We start from the raw sequence: 18,873 nt of genomic DNA, 5'->3' as shown, positions 1-18,873 counted from the left end.
GGTCGCTCCTGTGCAAGCTTGGGTGGGAGGGTTTCTCTGTTTCATTAGATTACGGCAAAATAACACGTGGGGAGGGGAGGGGCGGCAGCGAGGACGGAATCTACTATCTCTCAGTACTGCACGTAACTGAGGGTCAAGTCCCAAATAGCGTAAGCACCTTTCCCCCCGCAAAGGCCCTTCTGGAGAGTTCCAGAGGAACACCCCCACCCCTCACTCCCCCTAAACACATGGACATTATTTGTACCAGCAGTTTTATTTTTCAACTGCGCACCTTTAAAGGATTTCATTACCTCCACGAGGAGAAAGAGAAGGAAAAAAGAAAGATATAATAAGATCAATTTAAGGACATATTGAGGTCATATAACAGCACAAATATTCTCAAGTGCTCTGTATAATGTGCAGTGGGGATTTTGGGCAGTTTTATTGTGTGGTTGGCTCCTCATCTCCGTTGTTTTTTACAGGATTCCTCCAGGCTAAAGTAATAAAGCGAGTAATTAGAATGCTAAAGACAGATGTAAATAACAGGAATGAGACAGTGGTGACAGATGAGTGGCTGGGTCAGGAAAGAGCCCAGTTGGTAGACATGACACCACTCTCTCTCCGATCTCTCTGCGTCTCTCTTTCTTCCTCCCTTCCCCCATCTCTCCTCCCTGCGCCCCCCTACCCCCTACCCTTCTCTCCCTCTGTGTGCCAGTGGCCTTAGGCAACCAACTGGGGACAGACCGGGCAAAATTACACTAGGGAGGCGGACACTAAAAATGGTTGGCTACAGCGGCGGAGGCCTCGGGGAGGAGCGAGAGGGAGAGGAGAAGCCAGCGGCCCCCATACGCCAGGATCTGCCTGTCTGCCACGCCTGCTCGGCCTCATTGTTCCTGGGCCAGCATCCCATCGCCTGCCCTCTCCGTGATCTTTCTTCTACTCCTCAGGGACAATTGCCTGGACCAGAGAAGAGAGCTTCCCGACTTCGCCCACTGACTGCCCTCAGGCCTAAGTCGGGCTGGCAGCCAACTCATTCCTCCTCCATCCTCCCCTTTCCTCTGGGCCCGGGCGGGGGTGGGGTAGGCGTCCACTGAGGTCTCTTGCTGATGGGGGAAGGTATTTTCAATCTGTTGGGGCACGAGTTTGGCATTTGTAATGCCATCAGGATACTGCCTCCTCTTCTCCAGGAAACTTCCTCACTGCTCCCCTGGGAATTTTTCCTTCCTAGAATTCCTTTTCGCACTGTTTCCCTAGACAGGAAGGAAGCTTCTGGAGGGCAGGCAGAGACCACATCTTACCTAAACTTGGTATCTACTTCTCTACACTTCTCTGCCTACAGTAAGCTTTAATAAAGACTTGATGAATAAATGAAATAAAATGTTATTTGCTTACATGTTTTCTTCCAACTAACAAGCCGGGTCCGTTTACCTCCAGTGCCTTGGAAAAAGTAGGAGTTCACTGATATTTGCTGAATGGTTTTGCTTCTTTGTATCCCCAGCACTTAGCACAGAGCCCGACACATAGTAAGCACTCAGTAAATGCTTGTTGACTGAATACGGAGACAGCCATTATCTGCATTGGCTCTGACTGCCTTTTCGCTTCTCTTTCCCCTTCTCTCTTCACTTTGCTAAACTGAAAGTAGAGACAGGCATTAAAGTGGTACCACCCAGGTCCAAGGAAAATCCAGTACTTCCAGTCTTCCCCAACAGCTGATCTCCAAGAGAGGAAGACACTCCAGTGCAGCCCGAACCGGCAGTGATCAGTTGACGTAGAATCTGGGACTCTTGTCTCCAGCAGATTTCATCTGCTCCACATTCCTTTCTTTCCCACAGGTTACTAGAGTGGGTAAAAAGCTGCTTTCCTGATAAGTTCAGCCTCAGAACGGCCCTTTCTGACAGCCTTATGGCAGGGGGGCTACAGAATTTGAGCACCTTTCCCAAAACAAAATGTAGCCACACAGCATCCACTGGTTCCCAATGACATTTTCTCTTTCAGCTTTGTTCAACCAATACTCAACTTTACATCTTATTGTCCTCACATGGGAGAGTGGACCCATTCTCTGGTAGAGTGGATAGAAGAGTGCCCTTGCATGCATAAAGACCTGGGTTCAAATCCTATTTCTGATACCTGCTGTCTGTGTGGCTGCTGGCAAGTCATTAAACCTCTCAGTGTCCTCAGGCCAACTCTCTAAGACTATATATTACAGAAGAATTGCAGAACTGCACAGGTGTAAGGAGTTTTTATAATGGAAATTTTCCATATTGATGATATCAAAGGTCCAGGCCCTTCTATTTCTCCTTCTCCAACCAAAATGTGTACCTCACATTTGCGTTAACCAAGGCTTTGAGGGACTAAATGGCTATTTAGTGTGGAAGGCAAAATTAGAACCCAGGACTTTCCTGACCCCATCTATACTAAATCATATTTAATTGCCTCTCTAGAAGTATGAACCCTATCAATTTGGAGGTTAAGTTTAGTTCTCCTCCCAATCATCCAGATTGTTTAGCCATAATCTGGTGGTGTTATTTGGGTATATGTGAGTTTTTTAATAGGCACGAGCTAATTAATAATTCACTTTGACATTAGGGAAAAAGAAGAGTCCTCAGGCCTTTCTCCAGTTTGCTAATGAACAAGATCCTGTTGTCATCGAAGCTCCCAAAGTAAGTTCAGACCCATAAAATATGAGGGCCTTTCAATGCGGCTCACTTAGCTTAGCATTCTCTTAGTCCACTATACTCAGGCTTCCAGTTCCCTGGCTCCCCATTAGAATTGCTTAAGTGTCCGGGGAGGCTCAGTTCACTCTTGAGGCATTCTAAGGCAATGGGGATTTCCAGGTATATGGCCTACAGGGGTTATTAGGACTGGGCAAGAATCCCAACACATTTGCCTTTTCCATTTCTGAATAAAGCCTTTATTGAATGCATTTTTTCCTAAGGAAAAAAAATAAATAAAGTTACCTTCTTGGCTTCTTTAGAAATGTTTCTTATGGAGTAGAACCAGGACAGGTAGTAGCTCTGAGCCTTAGTGACAGTGAAACTGGGTCCTTATTCCATCTCACTGAAGCTCGACTGAAAATTATGTTATGCACTTTTGGAAAATATAAATTGGGAGCCAAACTTGAACTTTTGGTATTGTGGGTATTTTGCTGAGATAATGCTGAGTGTCTCTACCACAATCCTCTCTATCTTTTATCTCTTACCTTGGGAGCCCTAATCAAATCAACATTACCATTGTTTCTGGAAAAGTGCAATCCAGACCCTCTCTGGCTGAAGGTGGGTGTCATGTTTCATTTTGTATTGATCAGAATTTTAGTCTTTAAAAATTACTTTTCTCTATAATGTTGTTGTTATTGTATAAATTGTTCTCTTAGTTCTGTTCACTTCACTCCACATAGGAAAATAGAGGTCTTCCCAACTTCTTTTTTTAAAAAAATGTTTATTTAGGTATTGAATTATGTTAGTGGCTGCTTATTAAACATTGAGGCAGAAACCTTGAATATGGGTAAGGGGCAGTAACATGGTGAGTCAGAGGACCTCAATTTAAATCCCACTCTGTTACTTAGGAGGTATGTGACCTTAGGCAAATCACTTCATTTTTCTTTGCCTTGGTTTCCTTGTTTGTAAAATAAAGAGGTTGGATTTGATGAACTCAGTTCCTTTTAGCCGAAAATCTGTAATCCAATGATTTGATAGAGAAGAATGAACTTCTGAAATAGCCAATTTAATGCCTTCCACTGGTTATGTCCCGCATCTCAAACTCAGCATATAAAAAGAGAACTCATTATCTTTCCCTCTAAGTTTACACTTCCTTCTGATTTTCCTATTTCTTTCTAGGATACCTCAATTTTTTTTTTTATTTATCCTTGCTCAAAACCTAGGAGTCATTACCAGTTCTCACTTTTCCCTCTCACCCATTCTTCTCACAGCATTCTCTCCTGTTGTCCCCTCCCCCAATATCCAATTAGTTGCTACATATTCTCAATTCCAGAAAAACTTGGGAGGGTTTGTATAAATTGATGCAAATTGAAGAAAGTAACATAATAGACACAATAATTACACTATTATAAGGGAAAACAAAGCTAAAAGGTGGCTAAGCTCAGATTAGTTGAAGTCAACAATCTTGATTCTGGAAAACAAATGATGGGACACTTTCCTCTCCTCCACAGAAAGGTAGCAAACTATAGGCCAAGGATGTTGCATAATCTTCCAGATGTGGTTGCTTTCTAGCTCAGTTTTATCCAATTGTTTTTCCTCCCTTCCTCCCTTCTCCCTTTCTTCCTTCCCTTCCTTCCTCACTTCCTCCTTCCCTCCTTCCTTCTTTCCTTTCCCTTCCTTCCTTCCTTCCTCCCTCCCTTCCTCCCTTCCTTCCTCCCTTCCTCCTTTCCTTCCTCCCTCCCTCCTTTCTTCCTTCCTTCTTCTTCCTTCCTTCCTTCCTTCTTCCTTTCCTTCCTTTCCTTCCTTCCTTCCTTCCTTCCTTCCTCCCTTTCCTTCCTTCCTTCCTCCTCCCTCCTTCCTTCCTTCCTTCCTTCCTTTCCCAAGTAAAGGGAGGATTCAGTTTGGTGGGGTGGTAATACTGGGAAATGACTATGATATTAAAAATAAAACTTCCTTAGGGCAGGAATTGTTTCATTTCTGCTTTGTATCCCTGTGCCCAATGTTTGTAGCCTAATAAATTCTTGTTGATTTATTAAAACCAAGAAAATGAACTCACAAACAAGAGGTACCAATAAAGAATGCAAAGGTATAACTTGAGGTATGAAGTATAGTAACTTAATGTGTCACATAATTATTTCTTAGAGAAAGGAATGTTACTCATAGTTTTGACTCAGGATTTTACAATAGCCATGGCTTACACCAATATGTAAGAAATAACTCCACCACATACTTCTTGAATTCGTATAATTGCTTTCAAGAAGCTTACATTCAAATGTCGAGGGGAGGAATGACATCATTAGTAGAATGATGGCCAGGGAAGGATATTTTCTTGAAAAATCAGAGAGATGGTGAGTGGAACCATAGGGCAAGTGACTGACATGTCTTTTCCAGAAACAATAATAATGTTGATTTGATTACAATTCCCAAAGTAAGAGATGAAAGATAGAAAATACTGTGGCAGAGACACTCAGCATTATCTCAGCAAAGTACCCATGATACCAAAGGTTCAAGTGTGGCTTCCAGTTTATAATTTCCAAAAGTGAATAACAGCATTTTCATTTGAGCTTTATGAGATGGAATAACAAATAAACCCAGAAAGGGACCCAGTTTCATATGGTTTCCAACAAAGCATCACTGGGGAAGATCACATTTAGCCTTTTTGAGGTTGGTAAAACTTCTTTTTTGGTCATCTTTGGACATTTTCAAGAGCTAACAGTCACAGGACATTTTCCTTTTAAGACTAATCTTATGTGGAGGGAAACAATTTTGCAGGAAAAAAATTCATTTTGATGGTCTGTGAACAAGAAAAGGCCATACAGGTGAATAACAAGGCCTCTTTAGAAGTTCACTCATATAACTTTAAGCAGAAATACTTGAAGCAGCTGCATTTCTAGCTGCCCTCATTCTGTCGCAATGGGTTCCACTGAAGTATAGCTTACTGCTATTTGTTTTTTGTTTGTTTTGCTTTTCCTTGTTAGGAAGTGGAAGTTATAAGGGATATTAAACATGAACTTCATGTGAAGTCTAGGCTTAGATTTGAAGAAACAGCTGTTTTCTTTTTGGCATAAATCATCATCATTCCCATTCCTTAATGCAAACAATAAAAAGAGATATTTGTAGTATAATTCCTGGCATGTAGTAGGTATTTAATAAATACTTCTTTTCTTCCTCCCTTTCTTTTCTGTTGTGCAACTCTCTAAGAACATTTACCAAGTCATAGAAGGGTTGTATTCTGTGTCAGCTAGGGAAGCTAGATGGTGCAGTGGTTAGAGCACTGGCCCTGGAGTCAAGAGGATCTGAGTTCAAATCTGGCCTTAGAATCTGGCCTTAGACACTTACTAGCTGTGTGACTCTGGGCAAGTCACTTAATCTTGTTTGCCTCAGTTTCTTCAACAGTAAAATGTGCTGGAAAAGTAAATGGCAAACCACTTCAATATCTTTGCCAAGAAAACCTCAAATGGGGTCATGAAGAATTGGACACAACTGAATAACAATGATCTGGGTCAGTAGAGTTGTGCTAATTGATCCTTGATGTATGAATTGAGCCTTAGATTTTAATGGCAATAAAGACACTGCCACATTAAAATGGAAAAGAGTTGAAAAAGCAATGTAGTGTAGTAGAAAGAGGACCAGTCTTGACAAGAGCAGAGTTCAAATTTGCTATCTGTGTGACTGTGGCCAAGTCATTTAATCTCTGTAGGCTTCAGTTCCCTTATTGATATAATAAAGGATTTATACTAGATGATCTTTAACGTTCTTTCATGAGTCCTATCATTTTTATGCCCAAGACAGAGGGTCCCGGGCACAGGGATGCATGGGAGCCAGCTTAAACCAGCTCAGGAGAACCAACTATTAAATTTCAGTGAGAGCATTTAAACCTCAAAAATTGGTAAATATGACAAACCAGGGTTTGATTTATTGTTTTGTTGATTGTCTAGCCTTAAGAAAGTGATGGAGAAAATGGTAATAATTAAAATTAAACTTAAAAGTGTCCTGTGCACATTTTATTTTTGAGAGCCCATTGTTAAACATTTACCAACACACTGTTCGTTTGTCATGTGATGAGAGTGAGGGATGACTGAGACTGCTTGTGTACTCCTGTGGTATCCTCATGATGTCAAGAGAAAGTAAAGAAGATCCCCAGGGTATTGGACCCCTTGTGGCAAACTTATGGGAACCCATGGACAAGAAGGCACACGTGGCCACGGTTGGGTTACAATCTACATGGTGATAGGGAATGTCCACATTGATGAGATCCCAGCTCCATTTGAGTGTCTATAGCTAACATTTTTATAGTGCTTACTATGTGCCAGGCACTGTGCTTTACAAATGTTGAGACTATTCAGTGAAGAAAGACAGATACAGTATTTTGAGACCTGCTTGTCTCAATTAGATATTTTCAAATTAAAATAAGTGTTTGTAATATTATAAATTCCCCATTTCAACATTTTACTGTTACCATGACTTAATTATAATGAACATTCAATATTAATTAAATTGGACATCTTTTTCTGACCTTAAAATTCTAAATTGGTTATATGCAATGAAAGTTTCTTGGATCCAGATCTCTGTAGCTAGATGGAAATGCATTTTAAATTGCTCCTGCAGATATCAAGCACCTATATCCATTACAATTTCATGGATGTTTATTCTAAAAGTTTTATTTGATGTCACAGTTTTTTTTTCATTTCCCCCCCTGCATTGTAGCTATTCCTGGATAGAATTTTTAGAGTAATATTGTTTTTCAACTTTGAATTCTTGATTTATTCATGAAAAATCTTTTTTCTGTAAGAATTTTTTTTGAGGAGGTAGGAAACTCTAAAATACATTTCAGAAAAATTCCCATAAACTTGTTAAAGTTAAAAAAGGCACATGAGTAATTCAAGAACTTGGATAAGTCATTTATCAGGTTCAATTTTATAAAAATTCATTAAGCACCTACAATGTGCAAAGTGCTGGATATACAAAAAAGAAAAGTGAAATAGTATCCTTCACAAGGAGCCTTCCTTCTTTTGAGAGGTAGCATTTTATAGTTGATGAAGTGCTAGACTTGAAGTAAGGAAGTTTGTCATTTTTCAGTCATGTTTGACTCCTTGTGACCCCATCTGTTGTTTTCTTGGGAAAGAAACTGGAGTAGTTTACTATTTTTTTCCTCCAGCTCATCTTACAGATGAGGAAACTGAGGCAAACAGGGTTAAGTGACTTGCCCAGGGTCACACAGCTAGAAAGTGTCTGAGGCCAGATTTGAACTCAGGAAGATGAGTCTTTTTGATACCAAGCTCGTTGCTCTATCTACAGCTCATGGGTTCAAATCCCTTCATTAATTCTTCAAGTAACTTAGTTTCTTTAAGCATTAGTTTTCTCATCTGTGAAACAGGAACAATGATAACCATGACACCCACCTCACAGATATGTTGGGAGTTTCAGATGAGAAAATGGAAGCCAGTCAGTCAACAAGCACTTATTAAGCACCTTCTGTATGCCAGGTGCTCTGCTACGGACTGTGGAAATAAAGAAAGGCATAAGACAGGTCTTGTTCCCAAGGAGCTCATGGTCCATTGGCAGAGATAATGTGCAAACAACTATGTATAAACAAGCTATAGAGAAAATAAGTTGGAAGTATGCAACAGAGAAGGCACTGACATTAAAGGCAATCAGGAAAGGCTTCTTGTAGAAAGCGGCATTTTAGATGGGTCCTGAAGGAAGCTGGGGAATCCAGGAGGCAGAGATGAGGAGGAAGAGCATTCCAAGCATGAGGGACAGCCAGTGCAAATGCCTGGATTCTAGAGATGGTGTATTTCATTAGAAGAACAGCAAGAAAGCCAGAGTCAGAGTCACTTGGCCATAGAGCACTTGTGGATGAGTAAGGTAGAAAAAGACTGGAAAGCTAGGGCGCCTAGCTTGTAAAGAACTTTGAATAGAGAGGGGTTTCTAATTGATCCTAGATTTATGTCAACCACCCTATAGACCTTCAAGTGCCTTATAAATGCTGGTTATTGTTACTGGAGGCATACAGCATATGCACAGACAAGTAAACACAAGATAATTTGAGCAAAGAGGGAGCACTAACAGCTGAAGTGATCAGGGAAGGCTCCCAAGATGAGGTACCACAAGCCAAGCCTTGGAAAAAGCAAGAGGGGAATGTGTAAAAGGGGACTAATACGAACTAAGTCTGGAAAGGCAGGAGCCAGATGGTGGTGGGCTCTAAATGACAAGCTGAGGGTTTCCACTTAGGTGTAAATTTATGTGTACCACATATCCTGATGATGCTTGCTAAATAAGGCCTTAGTCTACTTAATTATTTCTGAAACATTTTAGGTTAAAATGCATTTAGGTTAAATCTTGCACTCAGGTTTAACTCTGTGTAATGTGACTGTGTCCAGTTTTAGTCTCTCTCCAACCTCTCCACCTCCAATGTCCCAAAATGTCTTTTAGGGATAAACCATGAGTTTCCTTTTTTAAAATGTGAGGGGCAGGATTGGGTTGTGGATAGAGAATTGGGTTCAGAGTCTGAAAGGCCTGAGTTCAAGTCCATCTCTGACCCAGCCTAGCTTCATGACCTGGGACAAATCACATATTCACTCAGTGTCCCAGGCAAGTCTCTAAGACAAAGAAGCTGCATGAAGAGAAGGAGTTTCCTCTTCCTAGATTTCCATATACCAATGAAATCATATGTTTAGTCCCTATTCTTTTAAGCGTGGAATATGAAGTAGTCATATTCTCTCCTAGCAGTGATTCTTGTGAGAATTGGATAGGGGAGACTGTTTCCTGCTAATGGAGTTTTGGAGGACTGGAGAAGAGTTCTCTGAAAGTGAATGCCACAGAATCATCCCCTCTTCTGCCCAATGCCTTCACCTCCCGGCTGTTGTGTGCATTCTCCTTATCTGTTCCAATGTCTGGAAGAGATTAATCTCCTTCGTTTATTTGGCAGTACATTCAGGGGAGGAAATGAAGAGCATGCAGCAGTTATGTCTGTAACCTGATCTGAGAATGTTGGGACACATCAGCTGTGACAAGACCATGCCACAGATTTCTTTATTTTATTGAGCTGAGATTCTGAGACAAGAATCTTACCTGATTGTTTGGGATCTCCTCCTAGGAATGAATGAGAATGACAAGGCAAACGACAAAAGGCAAATGAGGAGACCTTGGAGTGCTTATTTACATGGAACTCCCTAGTTCCCCTTCTCCCCTCTGGCTTTTCTGAAACGAGCAATTTATTCTCAACAGTTTTAAATTTAAAATCAATACCACTAATAAAAGGGTTTTATACTTTTCATCTTTATGTATGGACATGTATTGGAAGAGAATCTAAATGAGTCCAAGCATCAGAGAAGAGACTATGAATTTAAAACCAAACCAAACCAAACCCAAGGAAGTCTATGAAAAGTAAATATTCTTGTTGATCTTCCATCACAATGGCACATGCAGATGGACACATACCTTATTGATTCCTCAGTCATTAACTAAATCTTAAGTTGTGAAATTAGTTCTGGGAGAATAAAGTAAATGGATTTCAAGTAAATTTGAAAAAAAATCAGCTGGTAGGTAGAAAAAAAGGAAGGCCATTACATGCTTTCCTTGTGAGCAATGAGGGGATTTGGTGCCTGGTGGTTTCGGTAGGTGGGCTGGAATGACACACTTGAATGGGATCTCTGAGCTTATCCACAAGGCCATTGACTGCACTGAGACACTTAGAGGCAAGAGATGAAATATATCCTCAAATCAACTTTTAAAGACATTTTCTGGCAGTGGAACAGAAACCTTTGGTAAGGTATGGATGGAGAAGAATTCACTTGGGGTTCTTTTGCTAGGGGATTGAAGGTACTATTTCCTAGCTTCCAATTTCCCCTGATTACTCTGGTTAACAAGATGCTAAACTCAATTGTTTTACGTTGCTGAATGACTGAGTACTATCAGTGCCTACTAACTTTCAGCATCCTGGGAAAAAGCTCTTTTTGCCCCCATCATTGTTATGGTCCTGGAATAATACCTTTTGATTATTTAAAAAAATTATTTTTAATCAATAAAACATTTATTACTACTACTTTATGTCAGATACAGTCCTAAGCATTGCGGATACAAAGAAAAAAAAGTAAAACACCGCCTGCCTTCAAGCAACTTACATTCTACCAGGCGAAAATTGACATCCCACAGCTGGCAATCAGTCATTCAGGAAGCATTCATTAGACACCTACTATATGCCAGCATAACCCTGGGCACATATGTTGTTCAGTTGTTTTTTCAGTTGTTTCTGACCTTTTGTGATCCCATTTGGTTCTTGACAAAGATACTGGATTGGGTTTCCATTTCGTTCTCCAGTTCATTTTACAGTTGAGGAAACTCAGGCAAACAGGGTGAAGTGACTTGCCCAGGGTCACAAAGGTAGTAAGTGTCTGAGGCCAGATTTGAACTCAGGAAGATAAGTCTTCCTGACTCCAGGGCCTGTGCTCTATCTACCTTGCCACCTACTTGCCCTCGACTGGCACATAGGAAAGCTTCAATTAATATGTTTTGATCAACTGAAGTTATATACCTCTAACAAGAAGTACCATGTGTTTTAAATGGATCTTTCTCTACCCTCAAGAAGACTGTGATCTGCTAATAAGTCTATGACTATAAAAGAAGCTACAGAAGAGAGCTATAACTTCAAGGAAAATCAGAGTAGATGAGCCTACGGAATTTCTAAGTCATTTAGGTGAGAGAAGAGGAACTGGGGGTAAATTACATTAACCCTGATCTGAAAAGAGTCCCTACCAAAGTCCCCTTCCAGCCTCTGTTTGAAGATGGCTGTTGATGAGGAATCCACTACTTCCCAAGGCAACCCATTATACTTTTGAATAGCCCTAATTATGGGGAAGTTTTCCAGGAAGATAAATCTAAATTTGCCTCCATAATTTCCATAATTTCCTTTTGGTTTTACCCTTTGGGGTAAAATCTAATCTTGCTTCCACATTACAGTCCTTCAAATACTTAAAGACAGCCATCATACCCGGCCTGGTTCTTCTCTTCTCCAGGCTAAATAGCTTCAGTTCTTTCAATCATTCCTAATGTCACATGGTCTCAAGTACATTTGCCATAATGCTTGTCCTCTCCTCAATCGCTTCTGGGTTATTATTGCCCTTTGTAAACTGTAGTACCCAAAATTGAACATAATACTCCAAATATGATCAGACTAGGTTATAGAGTATAATGGGACTATCACCTCCATACTCCTGTAACAACAAATTCATTGTGAACAGGTGAATAAGAGCTATAGAGAATGGAAAAGCAGAATACTGTCATTTCAAGTGCCTGGTGCCAGAAATTCACATAGCTAGTGTCTAGGACCTTTTGATAGGAAATTCTTAAAAGAAAAGTGTAGAAATCTTCACATTTTTGTATCACAAATATTCTGTATGATTCCAAAAATCAGCAGGTGAACTAACCTATGTCATACTGTCACATCTAGGTGAAATAAGAATAAGGCATTTGGTACACACGTCAGTCCTGACCTTTTCTAGAACGACTTGGTGTGTCTTGGAATCTAAATTCAGGCATTTGGACTGAAGAGGTCAGAGAAATGTTGTACTCAGTTACACTGTGTGTTTAAACAATCCTTCAGAGACATTGATTCATGGAAATCAAATATTTTCCTTGAGTAATAATGTCCCCCCCCCAAACATAGTTATTCATCTATGGAGTGTTTGATGAAAAACTATTGGTATTCTGTAAAAAATTATTAGGATTATGCTTCTCCCATCTGGAACAAAAACTGGATCTGAGAGATCAGCTTTATGGCTATTATCAAGAAATTTGGCATCTCATCAGAGCAATTTATGTAGAGCCCATCTAAGGTCAGTAGGTTATATGATCTTTACATGGTGAAGTCAGGATGGAGGTATGTCTTTATTTTGGTGAGAACTTTGATTAAGAGAAAAACAATTCATTTGAATGGCACATATAAATAAAAATAAATTTGTTTTCCCAGAAAAATATAAAATTTGCTTTTACAATTAAGTATAAATAAAATACATGATGTAACTTGCCTTTCTCCCTCATTAAGTTACATGTTATGGCCAGTTTAGAGAAAGAGAAGAGGTGGGGAGGACAGATGAGAAAGGAAGAGGAGAAAATGGAGAAAGAAAAAGAGGTAGGGAAAGCCAAACAATTAAGAGGTAGAGAGACAGATAGAAAAGGCAGGGGAGAGATAGAAAAGGAGGAAAACAAAAGGGAAGAGAAATATATAGGGAAAGTGATATACTGGGAGTGAAAGTGAGAAACATTGAAAGAGAAAGAGATAAAGATATAGGCAGAGAAAGATAGAGATAGACAGGACAAGTAGAAAGAGTAAGAAAAGTCAGTTCTGATGTGTTATCAAGGAAATAGGTAAATGGCACATCTTGGTTTACTTTTTAGTTGGGCTATGAGCAGGAGAACAGGTTTGCCTCTTTTAATTATGCTTTGCTTTATTGGGCTTTGCAGATATTGTGGTTTTTTGTTTTTTGTTTTTTGTTTTTTTTACAAATAGAAGACTTATGGGAACTCTGTGTCAAGCAAGTCTGGTGGTGCCATTTTTCCAACAGCATGTGCTCACATCATGTCTCTGTGTCACATTTTGGTAATTCTTTCAATATTTGAAACTTTTTCATTGTTCGTACATCTTTTTTTTTTCTTTTAGCCAAAGACAAGGTATGTTAGCACATCCGTCATGTTGGCTGGACTCTTAAGGAGTCTGAACATTAGCGAGCTATTGGCTAGATTGTAAGAATCTGAACCATTTGTACATCTTTTGTGGTGATCTCTGGTCAGTAATCTTTAATGTTACTATTGTAATCTTTTTGGAGCACCATGAGTTATACCCATATAAGACGGTGAACTTAATTGATAAAAGCTGTATGTGTTCTGACTGCCCCCCAAACTGGCCATTTTCCATCTCTCTCCCTCTCCCCAGGCCTCCCTATTCTCTGAAATGCAACAATGCAAATTGAAATTAGGCCAATTAATCACCCTACAATGGCCTCTAAGTATTCAAGTGAAAGGAAGAGTCAATCCATGTGGCGAACTTCATTGTTGTCTTATTTTAAAAAATTACCACAGCCTCCGCCCCAGCCTTCGATCAGTTAGCAACAATCAACATTGAGGCAAGACTCTCCACCAGCAAAAAGATTACAATTCTTTGAAGGCTCAGATGATGATTAACTTTTTTTTTTAGTAAAAAAGTTTTTTTTAATTAAGACATTTGACAAATTTTTAGACATAATACTGTTGCACACAGACTATGGTGTGGTATAAACATAACTTTATATGCACTGGGAAACAAAAAAATTCCTATGACTTGCTTTTATTGTGATATTTGCTTTATCGGGGTAGTCTGGAGCTAAAGCCCTTAATAACTCCAAGGTATGCCTGTATACTGAAGCTGGTCCAGAAAGCTGATTGTTAAATTTTCAGTGTGAGCATTTATACCTTGGAAATGGACAAGTGCCTGAAGTCGAAGCTTGTATCGTTTTGTTAATTGCCTAGATTTAAGAAAGGATGGAGAAAATATTTATAATGCATATGAAACTTGAAAAGCCATTGTGCTTTTTCAGAGAGCTGATGGTTTAACATTTAACAGCACACTCCTGCTCAGAGTGTTGATATTATCACTCTTTCCAGTGTTGTTCAGCTGAGTCATTACTGTTCACATCTCTTTAAATGCTCTATACTTAGGGTATCAGAGGATCTCTGCATTGTCAACCAGACTGAACTTAGCTCTAGCCTGTGTGTGGCTGGAGCTGAACAGAGCAGCCTAGGAACAGCAGAGTCAGGAATCAAACAGAAGTTTAATTTCAAAGTGAGGGAAACAGCTTGCAAGGAAGACCTCCTTCCTAAGAAGGGGGCTCACCCACTTATGGCAGGGGTAAGGTTTTTAAGCATGAAAACCACAAACAGCTGGACCACAACACACACATTCTTAGGTCTTGAGTAAACAGTCTCCAAGCTGTCGGGGCTGTTGAGCCTTGTGGTTGTTCAGTGGGGCACAGAACCAGGGTTAGCATCGTTGGGAGCAGCAGTGGAGTACCTGGTTCAGTTTGATTGGCAGTTACAAGCTATACTGTCCATGGGATTTTCTTGGCAGAGACACTGGAATGGTTTGCCATTTCCTTCTCCAGTGGATTAAGGCAAACAGAGATTAAGTGACTTGGCTGGGGTCACCCAGCTAGTAAGTGCAGCCAGACTTGAACTCAGGTCTTCTTGATTGCAGGCTCAGTGCTATGTCCACTGAGCCATCTAGCTGCCTCCTAAGCAATAAGTAGTCAAACTTAAACTTTGTTTTAGTCTATGAAGCTGTGGGGGAGGGGTATAATGAGCCAAATAGTTCAATAAAAGTTGCCTGACTCTTTTTGTTTGGTGGTCAGGATTTCCCAGGACTGAACCTGGTCCTTGAATGCTCCCTTAGGCTTAAGCCTGATCCTCAAATGCTTTAGTCCAGACCAGAGAGTGGGAGAGTATAGCAGCCCAAGATATTTGGCCTAGGATTGGATTTTTATTATTAGAATTATAAATTATGTTCTCAGGATTTAAAAATTTAACTATTACCTTACTATTTGATTTTACTTTTATACCACCTAATTGTGATATGATAGTAATGTTTTTTGAATGGAATGAATTGAATTGTTTCCTGTTGTATCATTCTAATCCCAGAGAGAGAAAACCTCCAAATCCTTCTTATGGTTCCTCCCTGCTTTCTGTGAGAAGCTTACATTTATTTCATATATGTGTATGTACATATATATATATATACACACACATGTACACACATAGATATATACAATTATAATATTTACAATTCTATTTTGCATTTATGATACACATACATATGCATATGAATATAGATATTAAATTATATATATATAATTCAATTGTATTAACAAATATTTGTTAGTGTCTATTATGTGTAAAACTCTATGTTGGGAGTGAGCAGGGTTGGAGAGGTGAGCCAGATAGGACAGAGCCCCTCCTAAAGCTTTGTGTTTAATAGAGAGATAGAATCATAGCTACGATTCAAAATAGCGTGTAAACACAAAAGAAATGAACAAACAAATCAATGTATAAACAGTGACAAACTGACTGGGGAGATCAGAGAAGGCTTCATAGAAGTAGTTTTTGAATTGGGCTTGAAAGAGAATGTGGAAGACCCATGAAGCCAAAGGGAACCATAAGAGGGAAGGCATGGTGGTGGAAGAAGGTGCAGAAAATTTTTTTTTTTAGACAATTGGGGTTAAGTGACCTGCTCAGGGTCACACAGCTAGTAAGTGTTAAGTGTTTGGTCTGAGGCTGGATTTGAACTCAGTTCCTCCTGACTCCAGTGCCAGTGCTCTATCCACTGCACTACCTAGCTGCCTCCATATAGAACCTTTTTTGAGGAGTGGAGGGTGGTAGTATTCTAGATAAACTGGTGGATCTTGGGGATCTTGACAATCTTAGATGATGATGATAGCCAACATTTTAATAGCTCTTTAAGGCTTTCAGAGGACTTGACAAATACAGCATCATTTGGCCATTACGAGCACCCTGTAAAACAGATGCTACTATTATCCCCATTTCATTGATGAAGAAACTGAGGCTAAGAGAAGTTAAGTGACTTTGTCCAGGACCGCAAAGCAATTAAGTGTCTGAGGATGTAAAGTTGGAAAGGACCTCAGAGGTCACCTAGTTCTACCCTCTCACTCTTACTAATGAGGAAGCTATGGCCAAGAAAGAAGTGACTTGACCAAGGTAATACAGGTAGTCAGTAGAGTGCCAAGATCTGAATCCAAATTATTTGACTCTAGATTCAGTGTTCTTTCCCCTATATCATACTGCCTCTGTGACAGGATATCTTCACTTGTGGTTTGAAGACAATTCAGGATCTGTGATTTCAGGCAATAAATTTGGTTAGGAAAAAATTACATCTTTAGTTTCCCTAACTTTTAACTGAAATTTAGCATTTCCTTCATATGAATTAAAACCCCCCATAATTCTGAGCAAGGGTTCATAGACTTCTATAGCATTAGTGAAAGAAACCGATTTTCATAGATTGAATCTGAGACTTTTGTGTGTGTGTGTTTTTTTTTTAAGGCTTAGCAGGAGAATGGCTCTATCATACATTAGGTCAGGGTGAATTGCAATAAATTAACTTTTTCAGAAAGGCTTGAGTGCTGTTTTCACCTTTCTGTTGGATTTACCTTCTTGTTTACTGCTTCAAGAGTTTGGCTGAAAAAGCTTTAGATGAAATATTTCATTGATCATACCAACTGATGGAAAACACAGGTTTCCTATGGAAAGGGCTTCATCTTCATAGGGACTTTGAAGTTGCTGTGGAAGTAAATGCCCTGTTCACTTCTACTGTTAAAAACTTCTAGGTTGAGGGCTACAAAATCTCCATGCCCCCATCATTTATTTCAACCCTGTCTTCCTTTGTTTGGAGATCTTTCTTAAAGAAATCGAGAGATAATTTGAATAACCTAGTCCTGTGTCCCTAGAGGAATTGAAGGGATTGGAAAATAAGCAGGGAAGAAAAGTGAAAGAGTCTCAGTATTGTTACCCAATTTAGCTTCTAACTTGTGTGTTCTTAAATCTGCCATTATCAGGCTAAGTTGCCAACAAGTTACTGATCTGCATTGGTAGAAGAGAGAGCCTCCCAGGAAATCTGCCTACAACAATGAAATCTGATCTCTTTTGGAAACCAGAGAGTTTAGACCCTTCGTTTCACAGATGTGGCAACAGAAGCCCAGAGACTTTAAGAGATTGCCCAAGATCACATAGGTAACATGCAGTAAAGCCAGGATTCAAAATCAGATCCCATAATTATAAGTTCGGGCCTCTTTCCACTCTACCAACCGACAATGAACATTTAGTTTCTTCATGGACTGTTTCTGTGACAGATAATCCACTATTATGCATGGCAGTCCATTACAATTGCCGGGTTGTTTTTTTGTTTGTTTGTTTTTGTATAGCTAATTGCTACAATGTTTTTCCTTTACAGTAATGAATGTCTACAGAGTTTTAAGACTACGGACTATGGTAAGCATCTTTCTTTAGCAGTCACAATCATCCAAATAACTGTGGGCAAGTCACTTGATGTTTTAGTTTCAGCTTCATTGCCCGTGAAATGATGTGTGTGTGTGTGTGTGTGTGTGTGTGTGTGTGTGTGTGTGTGTGTGTGCGCGTGCGCGCGCACTAGATGATCTCTAACACCCTTTCAGCTCAAAATCTGTGATCTTTTGCAGAGGGTCAGGGACTGAACTGGTTCTATAAGGGAAGGTTGGTGCTGTTTGGGTTTTTTTTGTGCCCCGGTGGTCTAGGTGGCCTGATCTCACCACAAAAGCCATCGTGCTCCCCACACTTTAACCCCAGGGTCACTGTTGCCTGAAAGGCTACCGCAGAAGTGCCATTCCTTTACCTTAAGGTTAAATCTACCCGGGAGGAGGGATACATACCAGATATGGCCATTTTAGTGTGAATGAACTTCTGAAGAATCCCTTTTGGCAGATGAGAAACATGGAGACACTTGAGTAACTGCAGTGGGAAGGAAAAGGGGCATTCCCAGAGGTGGCAGAGGAAGGCACAAAACTGGGACGCTGGGGACACCAAAGACAAACTTTGCATACTCCAAAACTTTGTCTGAGGCGGAGGGCATAGAAAGAGGTGATGTTCAGAATCCCAGAGAGCTAAATTCAGCTCTGGAATGGAGAGAGTGGAGCTGAAGGTCCTTGCTAGTATGAAATTTACAAATGTTCTCAAATCACTTCCTGTGTAGCCTTTACTGCCTGAAATATTTTGTTAGCTCTTCAAGAGAAGAGTGTATTGTTTATCATTTTTATTCACCTTACAGTACCTGATACTCTCAAAAAGTGGGCTCTTAGGAAATACTTGTGTGCTGACTGGCTGGCAACAATTCTGAGAAAAATTGGGGGTATTAATCCTGTTGGACCCATGGACCAAGAAATTATATTTAAGGTATCCCAAATGTCTTAATTGACTTAATACTCTTGGGACATTATGTACACAATTATGTATGTATGTACACACATATACACATACATATGGGCAGCTAAGATATGGCAGTGAATAGAGTCCTGGGCCTGGAGTCAGGAAGACCTTAGTTTAAATCTGGCCTCAGACACTCACTAGCTGTGTGACCCCGGGCAAGTCACTTAACCCTGTTTGCCTCAGTTTCCTCATCTATAAAATGAGCTGGAGAAGGAAATGGCAAATCACTCCAGTATCTTTA

The sequence above is a fragment of the Phascolarctos cinereus genome, unplaced genomic scaffold (assembly GCF_003287225.1).
Source record: "Phascolarctos cinereus isolate Bilbo 61053 unplaced genomic scaffold, phaCin_HiC Scaffold_9;HRSCAF=440, whole genome shotgun sequence".
Lineage (NCBI taxonomy): Eukaryota > Metazoa > Chordata > Mammalia > Diprotodontia > Phascolarctidae > Phascolarctos > Phascolarctos cinereus.
Note: the sequence above shows the minus strand (reverse complement) of the source record.